The sequence below is a fragment of the Grammomys surdaster genome, unplaced genomic scaffold (genome assembly GCF_004785775.1).
Source record: "Grammomys surdaster isolate TR1022 unplaced genomic scaffold, NIH_TR_1.0 140, whole genome shotgun sequence".
Classification (NCBI taxonomy): domain Eukaryota; kingdom Metazoa; phylum Chordata; class Mammalia; order Rodentia; family Muridae; genus Grammomys; species Grammomys surdaster.
The window spans coordinates 10806483-10825792 of record NW_021604598.1 but is presented as its reverse complement, the minus strand read 5'-3'; the positions used below and the strand labels follow the sequence as shown (position 1 = coordinate 10825792).

The 19310-nt window shown below is 40.2% G+C and overlaps 1 pseudogene; it reads left to right on the top strand.

Annotated features, from left to right (window-relative positions):
- Nucleotides 1-16253: 16253 nt before the first annotated feature.
- LOC114618086 overlaps nucleotides 16254-19310 on the top strand; it is a 105238-nt pseudogene continuing 102181 nt past the window's right edge.

Here is a 19310-nt window from a genome sequence, read left to right as displayed (position 1 = left end):
AGACCATTGTCCATTTTAATTTGTATCAGTATTCCCATAATGGCCATAGCTTCCAACAAATGTTTAGTTACAGAATCAGCCTTGTGTGACACCAAGGCCCATTGAAATCCTGAATATGTGTCTATAGTGTGGTGCACCTATTTCAGTTTACCAAAGTCTGTAAAATGGAAGACATCCTCTTGCCAAATATAATTACTTTGGGTACCCTTAGGGTTAGTTCCTGAAGGCAATGGAGATTGGTTATATAATGAGCAAATAGGACATTGCCTCACAATTTCCTAGGCTTGTTGCCAAGTGATAGAGAATTTTTTCTTTAAACCTTTAGTGTTAACATGGTGTTTTTATGGAATTCCGAAGCCTCTAATACGCTTCCTATCAATAGCTGGTCAATTTCATTATTACCTTGCATCAGAGGTCCTGGCAGACCTGTATGGGATCTTACATGTGTTATGTATAGTGGATAAATCCTATTTCTGATCATTTGTTGTAGTTGAATAAGCAGTGAAGTCAATTCAGAATCACTCTGAATAAGTTCAGCACTCTCTATGTGTAAAACAACCCTTTCTGCATATTGAGAGTCAGTTACTATATTAAGAGACTCTTGAAAATCTGACACCACCATGATTATTGCATATAATTCAGATTTTTGAACTGACTTATAGGGACTCTCAGCCACCTTACTTACATCTTCTGATTTATATCCTGCCTTTCCTGATTTACTGGCATCAGTATAAAATATAGGGGTTCCAGATATTGGAGTTCCCTTTATTACACAAGGGAGAATCCAATTAGATCTTTTTAGGAACTGCAGCTGCTTGCTTTTAGGGTATCTGTTGTTAATCTCTACCCAAGAAATTACTGCATGCTCTCTGCCAATGTTAATCTTGTGCTCATAGCAAGGCAATTTCTGTGTTAGTTTAAGATTCCACATTTTCGGGCTGGAGAGATGGCTCAGCGGTTAAGAGCACTGACTGCTCTTCCAGAGGTCCAGAGTTCAAATCCCAGCAACCACATGGTGGCTCACAACCATCCATAGTGAGATTGGATGCCCTCTTCTGGTGTGTCCGAAGACAGCTACAGTGTACTCATAATAAAATAAATAAATAAATCTTTAAAAAAAAAAAGATTCCACATTTTCAGCCAGATCCATTCCAACTAATTGTTGAAGTCTCATTTTTCCTTTTAATATCAATTCAGAGACCTTCTCAATGTAGATTTTTAGATTCTTACTCTGTTTATGTACTAAAAATATCCATTCTAAGATTTAATTTTCCCTCTGCATGAGAATCCCTATAGGGAATGAGTAGAGGGTAAGATAAGTAAGATGCAGGCCGTCTTTGGATCAAGACAATCTGGATGTGTATCCTGCAGTTTCCGTTCTACTATAGCTAACTCCTTCTCAGCCTCAGCTGATAGTTTTCTTGGGCTATTTAAATCTTTATCACCTTGTAAGAGTTGAAATAAATTGCTTAGCTCTTGAGTGGCCAAGCCAATCACAGGCCACAGTCAGTTAATATCTCCTAGTAGTTCCTGAAAATCATTAAGGGTCCTTAATTGGATTCTTCTGATTTTCACCTTCTGTGGCCTAACCTTTTGCAGACTTATTTTATACCCTAGATAATTAATAGAATCCCTTCTTTGTATTTTTTTTCAGGGGCGATTTGCAATCTCCAGCAAGGTAAATAAATATATATATATATATATTAGTTTTTCAAGACAGGGTTTCTCTGTGAAGCCCTGGCTGTCCTGGAACTCACTCTGAAGTCCAGGCTGGCCTCGAACTCAGAAATCCACCTGCCTCTGCCTCCCAAGTGCTGGGATTAAAGGTGTGCACCACCACTGCCCAACAAGGCAAGTATTTTTTTTCTTTATCAAACATTGTTTCCAAGATATTTATATCTGGATCAGCCAATAGGATGTCATCCATACAACAATAAATAATGGATTGGAGAAATTGTTTGTGAATCATCTCCAATAGCTGTTGTACAAAATATTGACACAAGGTAGGGCTATTAACATTCCTTGTGGCAGTACTTTACAATGATATCTTTTTATTGGGCAACCTCTTTTGAAGGTAGGTACTGAGAAAACAAACCTTTCCTTATCTCATTGATGTAGAGGAATTGTGTAGAAACAATCTTTCAGATCAATCACTATGATAGGCTGTTCCTTAGGCAATGGGATCCCAGGCTGCAAGGAACCCATTGGCTGAATGATCTTATTAACCGCTCTAAGATCTGTCAACATCCTCCATTGGCCAGATTTTTTTTTTTTTTGATGACAAACACTGGAGAATTACAAGGGCTGATAGACTCCTCTATCTGCTGAGCCTCCAGCTACTCCTGGAGTAGCTGTTCTAATGCCTGTAGTTTTTCTTTTGTCATAGACCATTGATCAATCCAAACAGGTTGATCAGTCAACCACCTTAGTAGAAAGGCTGTTGGTGTCTTAGCAGCAGTGGCTCCTTGGGGTAAAGCTAAATTGTCAGCCTCTCCTGTATCTTGTTTATGGACAGCTTGGACAGTCTATAACAGCCTTTGATAATGTTCCCTAACTAATTTCAAATTTTTATTAGGAGCCTGATGAGTTTCATGGCCAGACATTGAAACTGCAGGGATATTAATTTGGGTTTTCCACTGCTGTTATAGATCTCTTCCCCATAAGTTAATGGCTATATCAGTCACGTACGGCCTCAATTTTCCTACCTGACCTTCTGGTCCAATACATTTAAGCCATCTGGTGCTTTGCTTTATTTGGGATAAAGTCCCAACTCCTTGAAATTAGATGTCTACTTCTTGAAGTGGCCAACTTGCAGGCCAATATTTTGTAGAGATAATGGTGAGATTTGCTTCAGTGTCAACCACTACTTCAGTCTCAATATTGTTTACTAGTATTCTTAGTTTTGGCCTTTGATCCTCTATAAAGGTTGCCAAAATATTCGTTTTTGGCTTCCTTTTAGGTTTTTGGTTTTTTTTTTTTACATTGTCAGTAGAACTTGCCTCAGCCTTGTCTAGTCTCACAGCATCTGTTTTTGAAGCAGTGTTGTTTAATTGTCCTGAGGAAGAGAACTCTCCCTGCCTGGCACTGGGGCCTGAGAGAGGCCCTCCTGGGAGTTTTTTGGTAAGGTGTTGCCCCATTTGTCTGTTGTTGCTCTACATTTCCTAGTCAAATGTTGGCCTTTGCCACATCTTTGACATATTCCAGAAGGCATAGGCCCCTTTTTGCTATTACTTTGGTTTTTCCTGCAGTTATTTCTGAGATGACCCTGCTCACCACAATTAAAACATTTGAAATCTTGGGTTGTCTCTAGGTGTCTAGTGGCGCCTCGCCTATTCCAGTCATATCAGGCAAGCAAGATGCAACAGCATTTGTATATCTAATCCACTCATCTATTGATGCTGACCTTGGCCCTCAGTGGTCTGATTACTTCTTTGCATTCACCATTCACATTCTCAAAGACTAAAGACTTGATTATTGCCTTTTTTGCTGCTGAATCTGATACACTCCATTTTTTTTTTTTTTTTTTTTAGCTGAAGATATCCTTTGCAAAAAGTCAGGGAAGATTTCTTTGGATCTTGCATGACTTGAGAAAATGATTCAAGTCTTTTCCCTGATTCTGTGACTTTGTCTCAGGCCTTTAAGGCTGACATGATTTCTTCATCATGTACTGCCTGCATTTCTACCTCAGCAAAGTGACCTTCACCAAACAGCTGCTCTGGTGAAATCTCTCTACCCCTGGCTCTATTTTGTCATGCTATCTCCCTCGCTTCATCTCTCCACCATGAGAACCATTGTAAATTTGCAGCAGGTTATTGCTCTTGTCATATCTTTCCAGTCTTGGGGGAATTACTGTATTTTTAATAGCCCAGGAAGTCAGGATTTGTTTTACAAATGGCAAATGCATTCCAAAATTAGTGACACTTTCCTTAAATTCCCTCAGTTCTAACACATCCCTGGGTTGCCATTCAAATTCCTGATAACCCTGTGGATAATCATCATCTGGAGGTCTTTGTTGTATATTAACCGGATAGACTAAAGTCTGTTTGCTAATAACCTTTGGTTTGCTTTCTCTAATTTTCTCTTCTGTCTCTACCTGAGTATTTTCCTTAATTGAAATTTTAAATTCCTCCCTTAAGGTCTGTGTCTACACTTCATATCTCTCTTTTTGCTGGTCCCCCTATTCCTTGAATTCCTGTATTCTCTGTTGAAGATTTTGCCTCCACAATTTGATTTTTTACTTTATATTGCAATTCTGATAGTCTGCTGTCCATTTTATTTTGATTGATTAATTTTAAAAGGTTATTCTCCAAATCTTGTTTCCCATCCTCATTATTTTCTCTTTGTTGCTCAGTCTGATCTGTGAGCTCTTGTGTCTTTTGTTCTAGCATCTTTTCTAGCTCCTGTCTCCCACCTTCATTTTCATCTTTCTGTTGTTCAAGTTGCTCTAAAATTTCCTTTATCTTCTGTTCTAGGCCCTGTTCTATAATCTTAGTTTCTCTTCATGTTGTAATTTTGATATTGCAACATCTGCCTTATTTTGATTTGCTAGCTTTAGTAAATTATCCCTGGCCTTTGCTTATTTTGACCTATAAAATCCTGAACCTTTAGTTCTATCTAGTGTTACCTATAATCTCTGTTTGTTTGTTTGTTTGTTTTTGTTTTTTCGAGACAGGGTTTCTCTGTGTAGTTCTGGCTGTCATGGAACTCACCCTGTAGACCAGGCTGGCCTCGAACTCAGAAATCTGCCTGTCTCTGCCTCCCAAGTGCTGGGATTAAAGGCGTGTGCCACCACAGCCTGGCTTCTATAATCTCTTTTTTAAGGCAAGGAATTTTTATCTAGGGTCCTGTCTTTTGGAAGACATAGTAAATAAAAAGAATAAATATTGCGATACTGGTAAATGACAAGGTGTCTATTTCCTTTAAATTCATCCCTGACAAATCATTCAAAATATTGTCCAATAAACCCGAAAAGGTATTTATTGTGTTTCTCGTCTTTAAGTATCAAAAGGTTTTAGCTCTCTATTATCGATCTCTTGCCTTTGTCTCCCTCTGCTGTTCGATTCAGAACACTGCAGTCCTCTCTGAGGACAGGGAGGGGCTGAGTGAAAGACCTGTGGCTTCTGTGCTTCTGTTTGGGTTGCAGCTGGCAGTGTACTTGTATGCTGCTCTCAGGCAGCATGTAGCACAAGCAAGCAGTCCAGAGATCCAGTCTGGCTGTCTGTTTCCTGTGTAGACGCCAGGGGAGGGGTGGGGGATGAGTATGGAGAGGTAAATACAGAAAGACTCTCTTGAGCGTAGGTGCCTAGATTAGTTTACTGTTTGCCCAAAAGCTACCTCGCAGGCAGTTATGTCTCCTGTCCCTCCCTGGGATTCTTACAAGGTGCTGCCCAAGTCCAGCTTCAGGCTGGGGTATTGCCCCTGGCTGTAGCTCTCTGCCTGGTGGTTGGGGGAGGGACAACTCTGCAATTCTTTATATGCCCCTCAAACCCAGTCAGCTTTCAGTACACACACTGCAGCAGCCTAGATCACTGCCCTAGCCATATTTGAGGGTTAGAAGGCAGTGAACCTTTATCTCAGTTTAGTTGAATTCTAGTCCATATGTTGGTTGTCAATTTGTTGTGGTAAATCTCCAACCCAAATAAGCCCGTGCAAGTTAAACATAACTCAATTAATATGACAACAAGCTGTGCACCTAGATTGGACAGATCTACCACTACACTACTATATTTCTCAGCTATGAGATAACTTGTCACGTGCTTCTGCCCCATTTTCCTTGCATCTCTTCCTCTTCTGTCTTCCTCTCTCTCCTCTCCTTGTCTCCACAAAATTTTCTTGCTCTACCTCTCTTAAACTGCCCAATCACTGGCTCTAGCCTTTATTTTGCAAGTTAAAATGGGGAAAAGGGACGACCCGGTGCTGAACCCGATCCCTCACAGCACACACCTCAGCTGCAGCTCGACCCCCCAGGTATCCAGACACATCCAGCTTCACAGGTAAGACCTTAAACCGCTCCCCAAGACCCGGCAGGCAGGGAACCCTGTGACCTGGGGAAGCAGATTCCTGCCCAGCCAGAGACCTGAACACCTTCTGACTCCTACCTGTGCCCACCAGGAACAGAGACCTGATCCCATACCAGTGGCAGCTCAACACCCCAGTTGCAGCTTGACTCCTCAGGATCACAGGATCACAGGAAGGACAGGCTCCACTCAGAGACAGGGAGGCCAGATAACACCAGAGATAACCAGATGATGAGAGACAAGAATAAGAACATAAGCAACAGAAACCAGTTTGACTTGGCAACATCAGAACCCAGTCCTCTCACCACAGCAAGTCCTGGATACCCAATCACACACTTAAAACAAGATTCAGATCTAAACTCTTATTTCATGAAGATGATAGAGGACTTTAAGAAGGACATAAAGAACTCACATAAAGAAATGCAGAGAACACAAGTCAACAAATAGAAGCCCTTAAAGAAGAAACACATAAAGCCCTTAAAGAAATACAGGACAACACAAATCAAACAGGTGAAAGAATTGAGCAAAACTGTCCATGATTTGAAAATGGAAGTAGAATCATTAAAGAAAACTCAAAGGGAGATGTTGGTTTAATATTTTAAATTGGTGGTTCCCTATTCCAGGGCCACCATGTTCCCGACTAGGCTAGGCCTGAGGTCACGAGCAGCAGTGATGTACTCTTGCTCAGGCAGCCAGAAACACCAGCCCTGCCACCCACAAGATGCCAGCATGGGAGATATCTCTGCCAATCTGCCATACTGTCTCCACAAGGCTGGGCTGAGTCCAGACCATCCCGCCATCAATGCAGTGCTTGGTAGAAATGAGACTCTAATGTTTAATATTATCCAAAGGCTTTATATGTTTGGTAATGCTCAAATAACATGATGCCCACATAATTGGAAGTGTTACTCAAATAACGAACCTAGATATAAGTTGTTACCCAGGACTGCTCTCGATATATGCCTGGTCCTCCATGGCTCCTACATCTCTGCCTTTCCTCCTAGCTCCTCCTCTTCCTCTCCTTAGTCTTCCCACATTAACTCTTCCCAACTTTCAGGAAAAATATCCCGCTACAGGAAGACAGACCTAGAGATTGAAAACCTAGGAAGGAGAACAGGAGTCACAGATACAAGCATCACCAACAGAATACAAGAAATGGAAGAGAGAATCTCAGTAGCAGAAGATAAAATACAAGACATAGATACAACAGTCAAGGAAAACAGAAAAAGAAAAAGTTCCTATCTCAAAACATTCAAGACATTCAGGACATAATTAAAAGACCCAACCTGAAGAATAATAGGTATAGAAGAAAGTGAAGATTCCCAACTCAAAGGGTCAGCAAACATCTTCAACAAAATTATAGAAGGAAACTTTCCTAACCTAAAAGAAGAAATGCCCATAAACACACAAGAAGCCTACAGAACACCAAACAGATGGGACCAGAAAAGAAATTCCTCTTGTCATATAATAATAAGACACCAAGTACACAGAACAAAGAAAGAATATTGAAAGCAATAAGAGAAAAAGGTCAAGTAACATATAAAGGCAGACCTATCAGAGTTACACCAGACTTCTCACCAGAGACTATAAATGCCAGAAGATCTTGGGCAGATGTCATACAAACCCTAAGAAAACACAAATACCAGCTCAGGCTACTATACCCAGCAAAACTCTCAATTACCATAGATGGAGAAACCAGGATATTCTGTTGGGAGCAACCTTGCTTATACACTGAAGGCCTAAATCAGCCATAGGCCTAAGTCAGCCATACATGCCTACTAACACAAAGTTTTGGTCTCTGTGGGAAAACATTGACCCTAGAACAGATAGCTATAGACCTTGTGGACTGATAGCCTTGGTGGAAAACTACCAGCCTGGATAAGAACAAGTAGTCATCGACCTTGTGGATTGGTAGCCTAGGTGGAAAATACCAGCTTAGAAAAGAACAAATGAATCATAGACAGTGTCATAGTGATCTGTTCCCTGCTTCTTCACCCAGCTAAAACCTAGTCCTAGAAGATATCTGTACTCCCCCTGAGAACACCTACGTTCCTAAGTCATCACCTTCCCCACATCCTGCCTCTATGTGTATATAACCCCTATGTGAAAAAATTAAAATTACGGTTTGATCAAACTATAGACAAGCCATGGTTCTTTGCATTCCCCTGTCCTTGGGGTGCCCCCAGGTGCCCTGGATCCTAGTTCACAGCCATCCAGGCCAGGGCAATATTCCATGACAAAACCAAATTAATACAATATATTTCCACAAATCCAGGCCTATAAAAGATAATAGAAGGAAAAGCCAACTCAGGAGGGAAACTACACCCAAGAAAAAGCAAGAAATTAATCAAGAAATTACAACCAACCCAAAAGAAGAGAAACACACAAATGTAATTCCACCTTTAAGAACAAAAATAACAGGAAACAATAATCATTGGTCCCTAATATTTCTCAACATCAATAAATTCAATTCCCCAATAAAAAGACATAGGCTAAAAGACTAGATACATAAACAGGATCCAGTGTTTTGCAGCATACAGAAAACATACCTTGTTGAGAATAGCCCCAGCCTTGTATTTTGATGCTAGTTTCACTTTCCTGGGAGGGGCTGCAGAAGAGGAGGGAGTCTGTACACAGGTGACTTCTTGTGAACCTTCTGTCCAATTAAATTTGTAAAATAAAGCCTAGAGCCAGTGATTGGGCAGTAGAAGGGGGGGAGGAGAGAGGAAGAGGAAGTCGACAGAGGAGGAAGGTGAAGGAGTAGGAAGTCAACGGATGAGAAGCATGTGGCCTGGAAAAACCGCAAGTTATAAGGGATCTCATAGCTGAGGAATAGAGTAGTGTAATGGTAAATCTGCCCAATCTAGGCGTGCAGTTTATATCCATAATTATTGAGTTGTGTTTTCCTTGACTGGTCTTATTTGGGTCAGAGATTTACTGCAACAATACCTCAGAGCCAAAGACAGACATTCCTTCAAAATAAAGGGATAAGAAAAAAATTTCCAAGCAAATCCTCCCAAGAAGCAAGCTGAAGTAGCTATTCTAATATCCAACAAAATAGACTTACCAAAAGTTATCAAAAAAGATGGAGAAGGTCACTACATACTTATCAAAGGAAAAATCCAGCAGTATGAACTTTCAATTCTTAACACCTCTGCCCTAAATGCAACGGCACCCACATTTGTAAAAGAAATGCTACTAAAGCTCAAAACATATATTAAACCTCACACAATAATAGGAGATTTCAACACCCCACTCTCAACAATGGACAGATCATGGAAACAGAAACTAAACAGAGACACAGTAAAACTAAAGTTATGAACCAAATGGATTTATCAAATAACTACAGAACACTTCAACCTAAAACAAAAGAATATAACTTTTTCTCAATATCTCCTATTACTTTCTCAAAAATCAACCCTATACTCAGACACAAAACAAACCTAAACAGATATAAGAACATTGAATTAATCCCATGTATTCTATCAGACCACCATGGACTAAGGCTGGTCTTCAGAAGCAACAAAAACAACAAAAAGCCCACATACACTTGGAAGCTGAACAACTATCTACTCAATGATAACTTGTTCAGGGAAGACATAAAGAAAGAAATTAAGTACTTTGTAGAATTCAAAATGAAGGCACAACATACCCAAACTTATGGGACACAATGAAAACAGTGCTATGAGGAAAACTCACAGGTCTGAGTGCCTACAAAAAGAAACTGGAGAGAGCATACACTAGAAGCTTGACAGCACATGTGAAAACTCTAGAGCAAAAAGAAGCAAATATACCCAAGAAGAGTAGAAGGCAGGAAATAACCAAACTTAGGGCTGAAATAACCAAGCAGAAACAAAAACACTATACAAAGAATCAACAAAACTAGGAGCTGGTTCTTTGTGAAAATCATAGAGGTAGTATCCATATTAACAAAATCAGAAATGAAAAGGGAGACATAGCAACAGAAACTGTAGAAATTCAAAAAATAATCAGATCCTACTACAAAAGTAGTACTATACAACAAAACTAGAAAACCTGGATGAAATGGATGGTTTTTTAGACAAATACCAGGTACCAAAGTTAAATCAGGATCAAATAAACCATCTAAATAGCCCCATAACCCCAAAGGAAATAGATACAGTCATTAAAAGTCTCCCAGCTAAACAGAGCCTGTAAGACTCTGATGAGCTTTAGCTTACCAAGGACCCCGAGTGAACAATGTAGAGCCGGGGATCAATGCAAAAGCAAGAAGAATTTATTGTTTCAACGTGTCAGGGTTGTCCTGTATCCAAAGGAGAGGCAGTGACCCCTGCACAGCCCAGTCAGCAAGTTTTTAGACAGTTCTCAGAGCAGCAGCCATTAGGCACAATGTGATTGGCACAACAGTGTGACTTTTAAACTGACTGGTCTTTAGGGAATGAGGTGACCTTGTCTGTGGGTGGCCTCTCCCACCCACAGGTGACCCCCAACCATGTGGTCTCAGAAATGTTAATTAGCGGTCCTTCTAAAGGGGAGGGGTTTTGTGAAATTTTCCAAAGGTCCTGAACTGATCTCTTCAAGGCCAGGGCCAGAAGGTTTTAGTGCAGAATTCTACAGACCTTCAAAGAAGATCTAACATCAATACTCTTCAAACTATTCTACAAAATTGAAACAGAGGAATACTACCCAGTTCTTTCTATGAAGCCACAGTTGAACTGATACCCAAACCACAAAAAGATCCAACAAGGAGAACTACAGACCAATTTCCCTTATGAAAAAATACTTAATAAAATTCTTTCAAACCGAATCCCAAGAACATATCAAAATTATTATCCAAAATGAACAAGTAGGCTTCATCCCAGGGGTGCAGGAATGGTTCAATATATGGAAATCCATCAATGTAATACACTATATAAACAAACTCAAAGAATAAAACCACATTATTATCTCATTAGATGTGGAAAAAAACCTTTGACAAAATCCAACACCCATTCATGTTAAAAGTATTGGAGAAAAAAAAAAAAAGTATTGGAGAGATCAGGAATTCAAGTTGCATACCTAAATATAATAAAAGCAATATACAGCAAATCAATAGCCAACATCAAACTAAATGGAGAGAAACTCAAAGCAATCCCATTAAAATCAGGGACTAGACAAGGCTGCCCACTCTTTCCCTACCTATTCAATATAGTACTTGAAGTTCTAGCCAGAGCAATTAGACAACAAAAAGAGATCAAAAGGATATAAACTGGGAAGGAGGAAGTCAAGTTATCACTATTTGGGGATGATATGAGAGTATGCATGAGTGATCCCAAAAATTCTATCAGAGAGCGCCTACAGCTGATAAACAACTTCAACAAAGTGCCTGAATATAAAATTAGCTCAAACAAATCAGTAACCTTTCTATGCTCAAAGGATAAAAGGGATGAGAAAGAAATTAGGGAAACTACATCCTTCACAATAGTCACAAACAATATAAAATATTTTGATGTGACTCTAACCAAGCAAGTGAAAGATCTGGATGACAAGAACTTCAAGTCTCTGAAGAAAGAAATTGAAGAAGACCTCAGAAGATGGAAAGATCTCCCATGCTCATGGATTGGCAGGATTAACATAGTAAAAATGGCCAACTTATCAAAAGCAATCTACAGATTCAATGCAATCCCCATCAAAATTCCAGCTCAACTCTTCATAGACTTAGAAAAAGCAATTCTCAAATTCATTTAGTATAACAAAAATCTTAGGATAGCAAAAACTATTCTCAACAATAAAAGAACTTCTGGGGGAATCACCACCCCTTATTGCAAGCTATATTATAGAGTAATAGTGAGAAAAGCTGCAAGGTATTGGTACAGAAACAGGCAGGTAGATCAATGGAATAGAATTGAACACCCAGAAATGAACCCACACACCTATGGTCACTTGATCTTTCACAAAGGAGCTAAAACTATTCAGTGAAAAAAAGATAGCATTTGAAACAAATGGTGCTGGTTCAACCGGCAGTCAGCATGTAGAAGAATGCAAATTGATCCATTCTTATTTCCTTGAACAAAGCTCCAAGTGGATCAAGGACCTCCACATAAAGCCAGATACACTGAATCTACTAGAAGAGAAAGTGGGGAAAACCCTCTAACACATGGGCACAGAGGGAAACTTCCTCAACAGAACATCAATGGCTTATGCATATAAGAGCAGCAATCGACAAATGGGATCTCATAAAACTGAAAGGTTTCTGTAAAGCAAGGGACTCTATCAATAGGACATAATGGCAACTCACAGAATGGGTAGAGATATTTATCAACCCTACATCTGATAGAGGGTTAATATCCAAAATATACAAAGAATTCAAGAAGGCAGACTCCAGAGACCCAAATAATCCTATTAAAATGTGAAGCACAGAGCTAAATAGAGAATTCTCAACCATGGAATCTCAAATGGCTGAGAAACACTTAATGAAATGTTCAACATCCTTAGTCATCAGGGAAGTGCAAATCAAAACAACCGTGAGATTCTACCTCAAACCTGTCAGAATGGCTAAGATCAAATACACAGGTGTCAGCAGATGTTGGTGAGGATGTGGAAAAAGAAGAACACTCCTTCATTGTTGGTGGGATTGCAAGCTGGTACAACCACTCTGGAAATCATTCTGGCAGTTCCTCAGAAAATAGAAAACAGTTCTACCTGGGGACCCATTCATACCACTCCTGAGCATAGGCCCAAAAGATGCTCCAACATATAACCAGGACACATGCTCCACTATGTTCATAGCAGCCTTATTTATAATAGACAGAAGCTGGAAACAACCCAGATGTCCATCAACAGAAGAATGAATACAGAAAATGTGGAACATATACACAATGGAGTACTACTTGGTGATTAAAAATAATGAATTCATGAAATTCTTAGGCAAATGGGTGGAACTAGAAAATATCATCCTTAGTTATATAACCCAGACACAAAAGAACACACATGGTATGTACTCACTAATAAATGGATACGAACCCAAAAGCTCACAATGCCTATGATACAACCTACAGACCATATGGAACATAGACGGAAAGACGATCAGGGAATGGATGCTTCAGTCCTGCATTGAGGGGGAAACCAGGATGATTGTGGGAGATGGAAGGAGAGGAGGACAAAGGAGGGGGAAAGGAGTGGGAGGAAATAAGGATGCCAGTATCAGAATCTGGAGGAGATATGAGAGAGGTACAGAGAGTCAGGAAATCAAATAAAAATGTATGGGGGTGGGGGGAATGAGGAACTGTGGATAGCCACTAGAGGGTCCCAGATAGCAGAGAAATGTGTGAGGACCCAATGGGAATGATGTTAGCAATAATGCACAGAGAAGGGGAGATAGAACCTGTGGAGACCACCTCTAGTAGATGGGCACAGCTCCTGTTCAAGGGATGGAGCCACCCACCCACCTCAAAGTTTTTCTAAACCAGAAATATTCCTGTCCAAAGGAAGTACAGGGATAAAATATGGAAAAGAGACTGAAGGAAGGGCTAACTGGGAAACAGCCCCACCTGGGGATCCATCATGTCTGCAGACACAAAACTCAACACTGGTGCCATGGTCAAGAGGCGCTTGTGGACAGGAACCAAATGTGGCAGTTTCTGGGGAGGTCTAGCCAGCATTTGCCCAAAGCAGAGGTGGATGCTTTTAGTCAACCATCAGGCTGAACTCAGGGAACCTGGTGTGGGAGCTTGCAGAAGGACTGGAGGAGTAGAGGGGGATTGAAACACCACTGGAAGAATAGTGTATGCTGGGCTGACTACCCAGTCCTCCCAGAGACTAGACCACCAACCAAAGAGTGTACCCAAAGGGATCTTTGTCTCTAGATACATATGTACCAGAGGATGACCTTGCCCAACAGCAATGAGAGGGGAGACCCTTGGGCCCAGGGAGGTTTGATGCCCCAGAGTAGGGGGATGCTGGAGTGGTGGAGCAGGAGTGTGGTTGGGTGGGGGAGCACCCTCATATAGGCAAAAGGGAGGGGGGAGGGCAGGTGTGAGATAGGGGGTGGTGGAGGGGTAACCACAGAGGGGGATATTATTTGAGATGTAAAGGAATGGAATGATTAATAATAAAAAAGAAAAAATCCAAAAAATATATAATAATAAAATGGGGAGAAGGTTCACATGAAGTCACCTGAGTATGTGATTCACACCTTGTCCCAGGCAGCCCCTCTTGGGGAAATGGAGTTAGCATCAAAATGCAAACAGCACCAGGGAAATCCACAACAGGTTTGTTCCTTGCATTCTTAACCACTGAACCGTGTGGCTGACTCCACACCTAGTTTTTATACTGTGTTGCAGATGAGACTTAAATTTCCCTTTCTGCTAGGCAAGTCCTATACCAACTGTATTATGATCCTAGCCCACATTAGCCTTCTTGTCTTTAGCCTTGATACCTTTTGGATTATCATGATCTACAATAAACACCTTGCTCTTTCAGTAGAAAGCATCATCTGGTATTACATTTTTTTTTCATACAGCTTCAATGATCATTATTCAAGAATTTGGTATTTTTTTATAATGTAATTACAGAACTTAATGAACTAAGTCACTTCTCTTCAGGGTTTATTGGTTTGGTTTAGCCACAATTGCTTTTATTTTATTTTATTTTATTTTATTTTATTTTATTTTATTTTATTTTATTTGCTTTTTACTGATTCTTTGTCAATTTCAGATCAAGCACCCGAATCCCACTCATTTCCCCATTCGGTTTTATCTGCTCTCCTCTCTTAGAATATCCCCCTCAAAAGAAACAAAGCAATATTACAGCTCATGCCCTGGACTACTCACTGCCCAATCCTACCTGCCCTTGGGGGTTGGAGGTGAGGTGGCACAGAGTCAACGACACACACTCCTGGAGCAGGTGAGAAACAGGCTCATCTGCACACTGCTGCTTGCTCCTTTAATACCCTCCACATGTGCCCCATTGGTCCCAAGAAAGCATCTCTTCTTAACACCAGTTCCCAGTTGTCTGGCATTGTCTGTGCCAGGAATTCTTAGTTTCTCAGGACATCTTCAATTAGGTCCTCCTGCAGGAAATGCGTTTTGCAGTTTTGCGAGACCCTGCCATTCTTGCTACATACCCACCCCTTTGTTTTTAGATTTTGACAGCCTAGTGGGAGCTAGAGTGCCATTGTCTCGACATTGTTGACCCCACCTTGGAAGATTTCTGGCATACTGGACTATGTCTGTCTTAGGTTGTTCTGTCTTCCAGATCCTACCCATCAATGACTATCAGCCCTCAAAGAGATATCACTCCAGAGGCATGTCACATAAAGGGAGATGAAGAACAGCCTACAAAGTGGTCTCATAGATCTCTGCCATCCAGGCTTTGATCACTTCCTGGGGGGAGGGGGACATAACCGGGATTTTCAAAAGCCATTAGCACCTGGAGGCTCGACTTGGACCATGAGGCAGGGGTAGATGTGATATGCTTGGGGGATCCTTAGGATATTTGTAATCAGTAAGGGGAATGTGAGGTTTCATGCCTAACATGGTGCCATAGGTTAGATTACCGTGAAAGTCCTCCATGGTTATATTGTGTAGCTGGATACAAGAGCGACAGTGATAAAACAGAGAATCTCTTCCATGGGCCAGGTGCCTTCTAATTGTCCTATAGTAGTGACTAAGTCCATGAAGACCAAACCCAAACTCACATAGGAAGAGAAAAGAACAGGGTAACCTGGGGAGTTAACTGTGACAGGCAAAAGAATGAGGGGTCAGGGGCATCAAAGCTCAGAGCTTATCAGCCCTCCCAGGCTGAAGAAAAATTAATAAACACAGTATGTACATTCTAGTCTTCTTCAGGCTTCTTCATCACTCCCTGGTCCGTGGTAGGGTAAACATCTCTTGAGGGTGCCCATATTGGCACAGTTGCAACCTGGAGGAAAACACAAACATAACCTCACCCGCTTGTCAGAAGCAGAGCGAGTAGTTTTTTAGATATAGGAAAGCGGGTCTTCAGGAGCGGTCGGACTAGAATTAGGAATATGGCCTAGCAACACACTGCTTGGAATTCCTGGATCCACTTCTGCCTCCTGCTTTTGGTTAGGAAAAGGCAAGAATACAGGCGCAATGAGCGCAGCTTGTGCCAGCCAGATGGCGAACGTGCACCTTTGGTGCACTCGGGCCCGCCTTCAGGCCCCACCTCCTCGTGCGGTGCCCCACCTCTTTTTCCTTGCGCATGTGCAGCTGTTCTATTCCCGTGAGGCTCCGGGGCTCGGCAGATTCATATTACATGGCTGGTTCCTGTTCCCTGGGATGCTCCTCTACCGCTTCTGCGTGTGGCAGAGCAAGTGGAGCGAGTCCTCTCTGCTGGAGAAGCGGCTGTCGGAAGACTCGAGCCGCCATCTGCGACTGCAGAAGTGGGCGAGCATGTGGAGCGCAGACGCGCTGGGGCTGGAGTTGAGATGGCGTAGGGAGGAGACGGCCTCGGCGGAGAACCCACTGGTGTTCCTGTGAGCCCTCTGTCGCCGGCCGCGGGGCGACTCGCTCACCTGGGTGACCGGCCTGGAGGACACCAACTGCATCCTGCTGCGCAGTCAGTGTGGGACCGTCCTCCCCGCGTGGGGGATTCCTCGGTGCTGCCCGGGGCTGAAGTGAGGGGCTCGAGGGCGCGGGCTGTCGGGGCAAACCGTAGGAGAGGCGTTCCTGCGGGTGGCTCACGAGGTACGGGGCTTTTTTGGGGGGTCACCGGTCTCCAGGAGGGCAGCGGTCGAGCATCATCCTGGACATTATTCAGAAAGAAATATCCAAGCGTTTTAGCAAGGTGGTTCCTTCAAGGGAGTGTTTTCACATTTGATGGACTCTTGTCAACTGGTTTGGGCGAATTGTAGGCCGCCGCTGCCGACTTAGCTTAGTGCTCTTGGGCAATCTGTTCAACCGCTTTGTGCTTCAGTTTCGTCTCCAAAATGAGGGATAATACTCGGGATAACGGGGACGATTAAGTGTATTGTATAAGGCCACGGAATTAGATGATTTCTTTACTGGGTGAACTCCTGATAGAGTTTAGTTTGACTCAAGCATTGCCACTATTAATTAGGACAGCCTAAAATTGGGTTGAGATTCTTGATAAAGTAACTTTTTTTTAATGGCTTTAAAAGAAATAACATGCTAAGTCTTTCATATTATTTTTTTTAAATGAGAGATAGTCTGTTTTTTTAGAATTTATTTATTTATTTATTTATTTGTTTATTTATTTATTTATTTATTTATTTATTTATTTATTTATGTGATGAGTACACTGTAGCTGTCTTCAGACACACCAGAAGAGGGCATCAGATCCCATTACAGATGGCTGTGAGCCACCATGTGGTTGCTGGGAATTGAACTCAGGACCTTTGGAAGAGCAGTCAGTGCTCTTAACCACTGAGCCATCTCTCCAGGCCTTTCATGTTATTTTTATCCCTGTTTTTGTAGCTTTTCTATCTTGCTTTCTGTATGTATTAATACTGTTGCTAGGTATTACATTTTATTTTATTTTATTTATTTTTTTATTTTACTTTTTTTATTTTTTTTTATTTTATTTTTTATTTTATTTTTTATTTTATATTTTATTTTATATATTTATTTTATTTTACATTTTATTTTATTTCATTTCATTTCATTTATTTATTTATTTCATTTCATTTCATTTCATTTTTCATTTCATTTCATTTTTCATTTCATTTCATATTTCATTTCATTTCATTTTTCATTTCATTTCATTTTTCATTTCATTTCATTTCATATTTCATTTCATTTCATTTCATATTTCATTTCATTTCATTTTTCATTTCATTTCATTTCATTTCACATTTCATTTCATTTCATATTTCATTTCATATTTCATTTCATATTTCACTTCATTTCATTTCATATTTCATTTCATTTCATATTTCATTTCATTTCATTTCATTTCATTTCATATTTCATTTCATATTTCATTTCATATTTCATTTCATTTCATATTTCATTTCATTTCATATTTCATCTCATATTTCATTTCATTTCATTTCATATTTCATTTCATATTTCATTTCATATTTCATTTCATTTCATATTTCATTTCATTTCATATTTCATTTCATATTTCATTTCATTTCATTTCATATTTCATTTCATTTCATTTCATTTCATATTTCATTTCATATTTCATTTCATATTTCATTTCATTTCATATTTCATTTCATTTCATATTTCATTTCATATTTCATTTCATTTCATTTCATTTCATATTTCATTTCATATTTCATTTCATATTTCATTTCATTTCATTTCATTTCATTATTTCATTTCATTTCATTATTTCATTTCATTTCATTATTTCATTTCATTTCATTCATTTCATTTCATTTCATTTCATATTTTATTTTATTTTATTTTATTTTATTTTATTTTATTTTTTGGTTTTTTGAGACAGGGTTTCTCTGTATAGCCCTGGCTGTCCTGGAACTCACTCTGTAGACCAGGCTGGCCTCAAACTCAGAAATCCATCTGCATCTGCCTCCCAAGTGCTGGGATTAAAGGCATGCGCCACCACTGCCCAGTTTAGGTATTACATTTTAACCTGTATAGAATTAGATAATTCTATTTATCCCCATATTAGTACTTTTTGCTGTGTCTTTTAAACAGTAGGAGCAAAAGTTTCCCATTATCTATCCCATTGCACCTATTACACAGTACAGAAGGGTGTGAACGTTTTTTAAAAAATACCTTTCAGATTAATTTCTTTTCCCTCTTTGCCCCAGTTGGAGTGTTTTATTTACCTTTGTTCACTTTATGACATTTACAGTTTTTAATTTTTTTTTCTGTTTTGTAATGGGAATCTTACTGTGTTTCCCAAGATGGCTTTGAACTAATGATCCTACCTCAGTTTTCTCAGTAGTGGGAGTTATAGATGTTTACCCCTATATCTGGCTCAACACTTAACATTTTATTTATAGCCACAACACAGTGAGTTAGTTTTATTTACTTATTTTAAGATTTATTTACCATATATCCAGTGTTCTATCTGCATGTACACCTCACATCAGAAGAGGGCACCAGATCTCATTACAGATGGTTGTGTGCCACCATGTGGCTGCTGGGGATTGAACTCAGGACCTCAGGAAGAGCAGCCAGTGTACTCTTAACCTCTGAGCCATCTCTCTAGCCTCAATCTAGCTTTCTTATAATGTTTATAAATCCATTTCTCAACCCCAGTAGTTTTGTTTACATATTTAAAAAAATTAGGGGTTAGAGAGATGACTTATTGGTCAAGCCCTTGCAAAGGACCAGGGTTCAGTTCCCAGCCCTGACATGGTGGTTTACAATG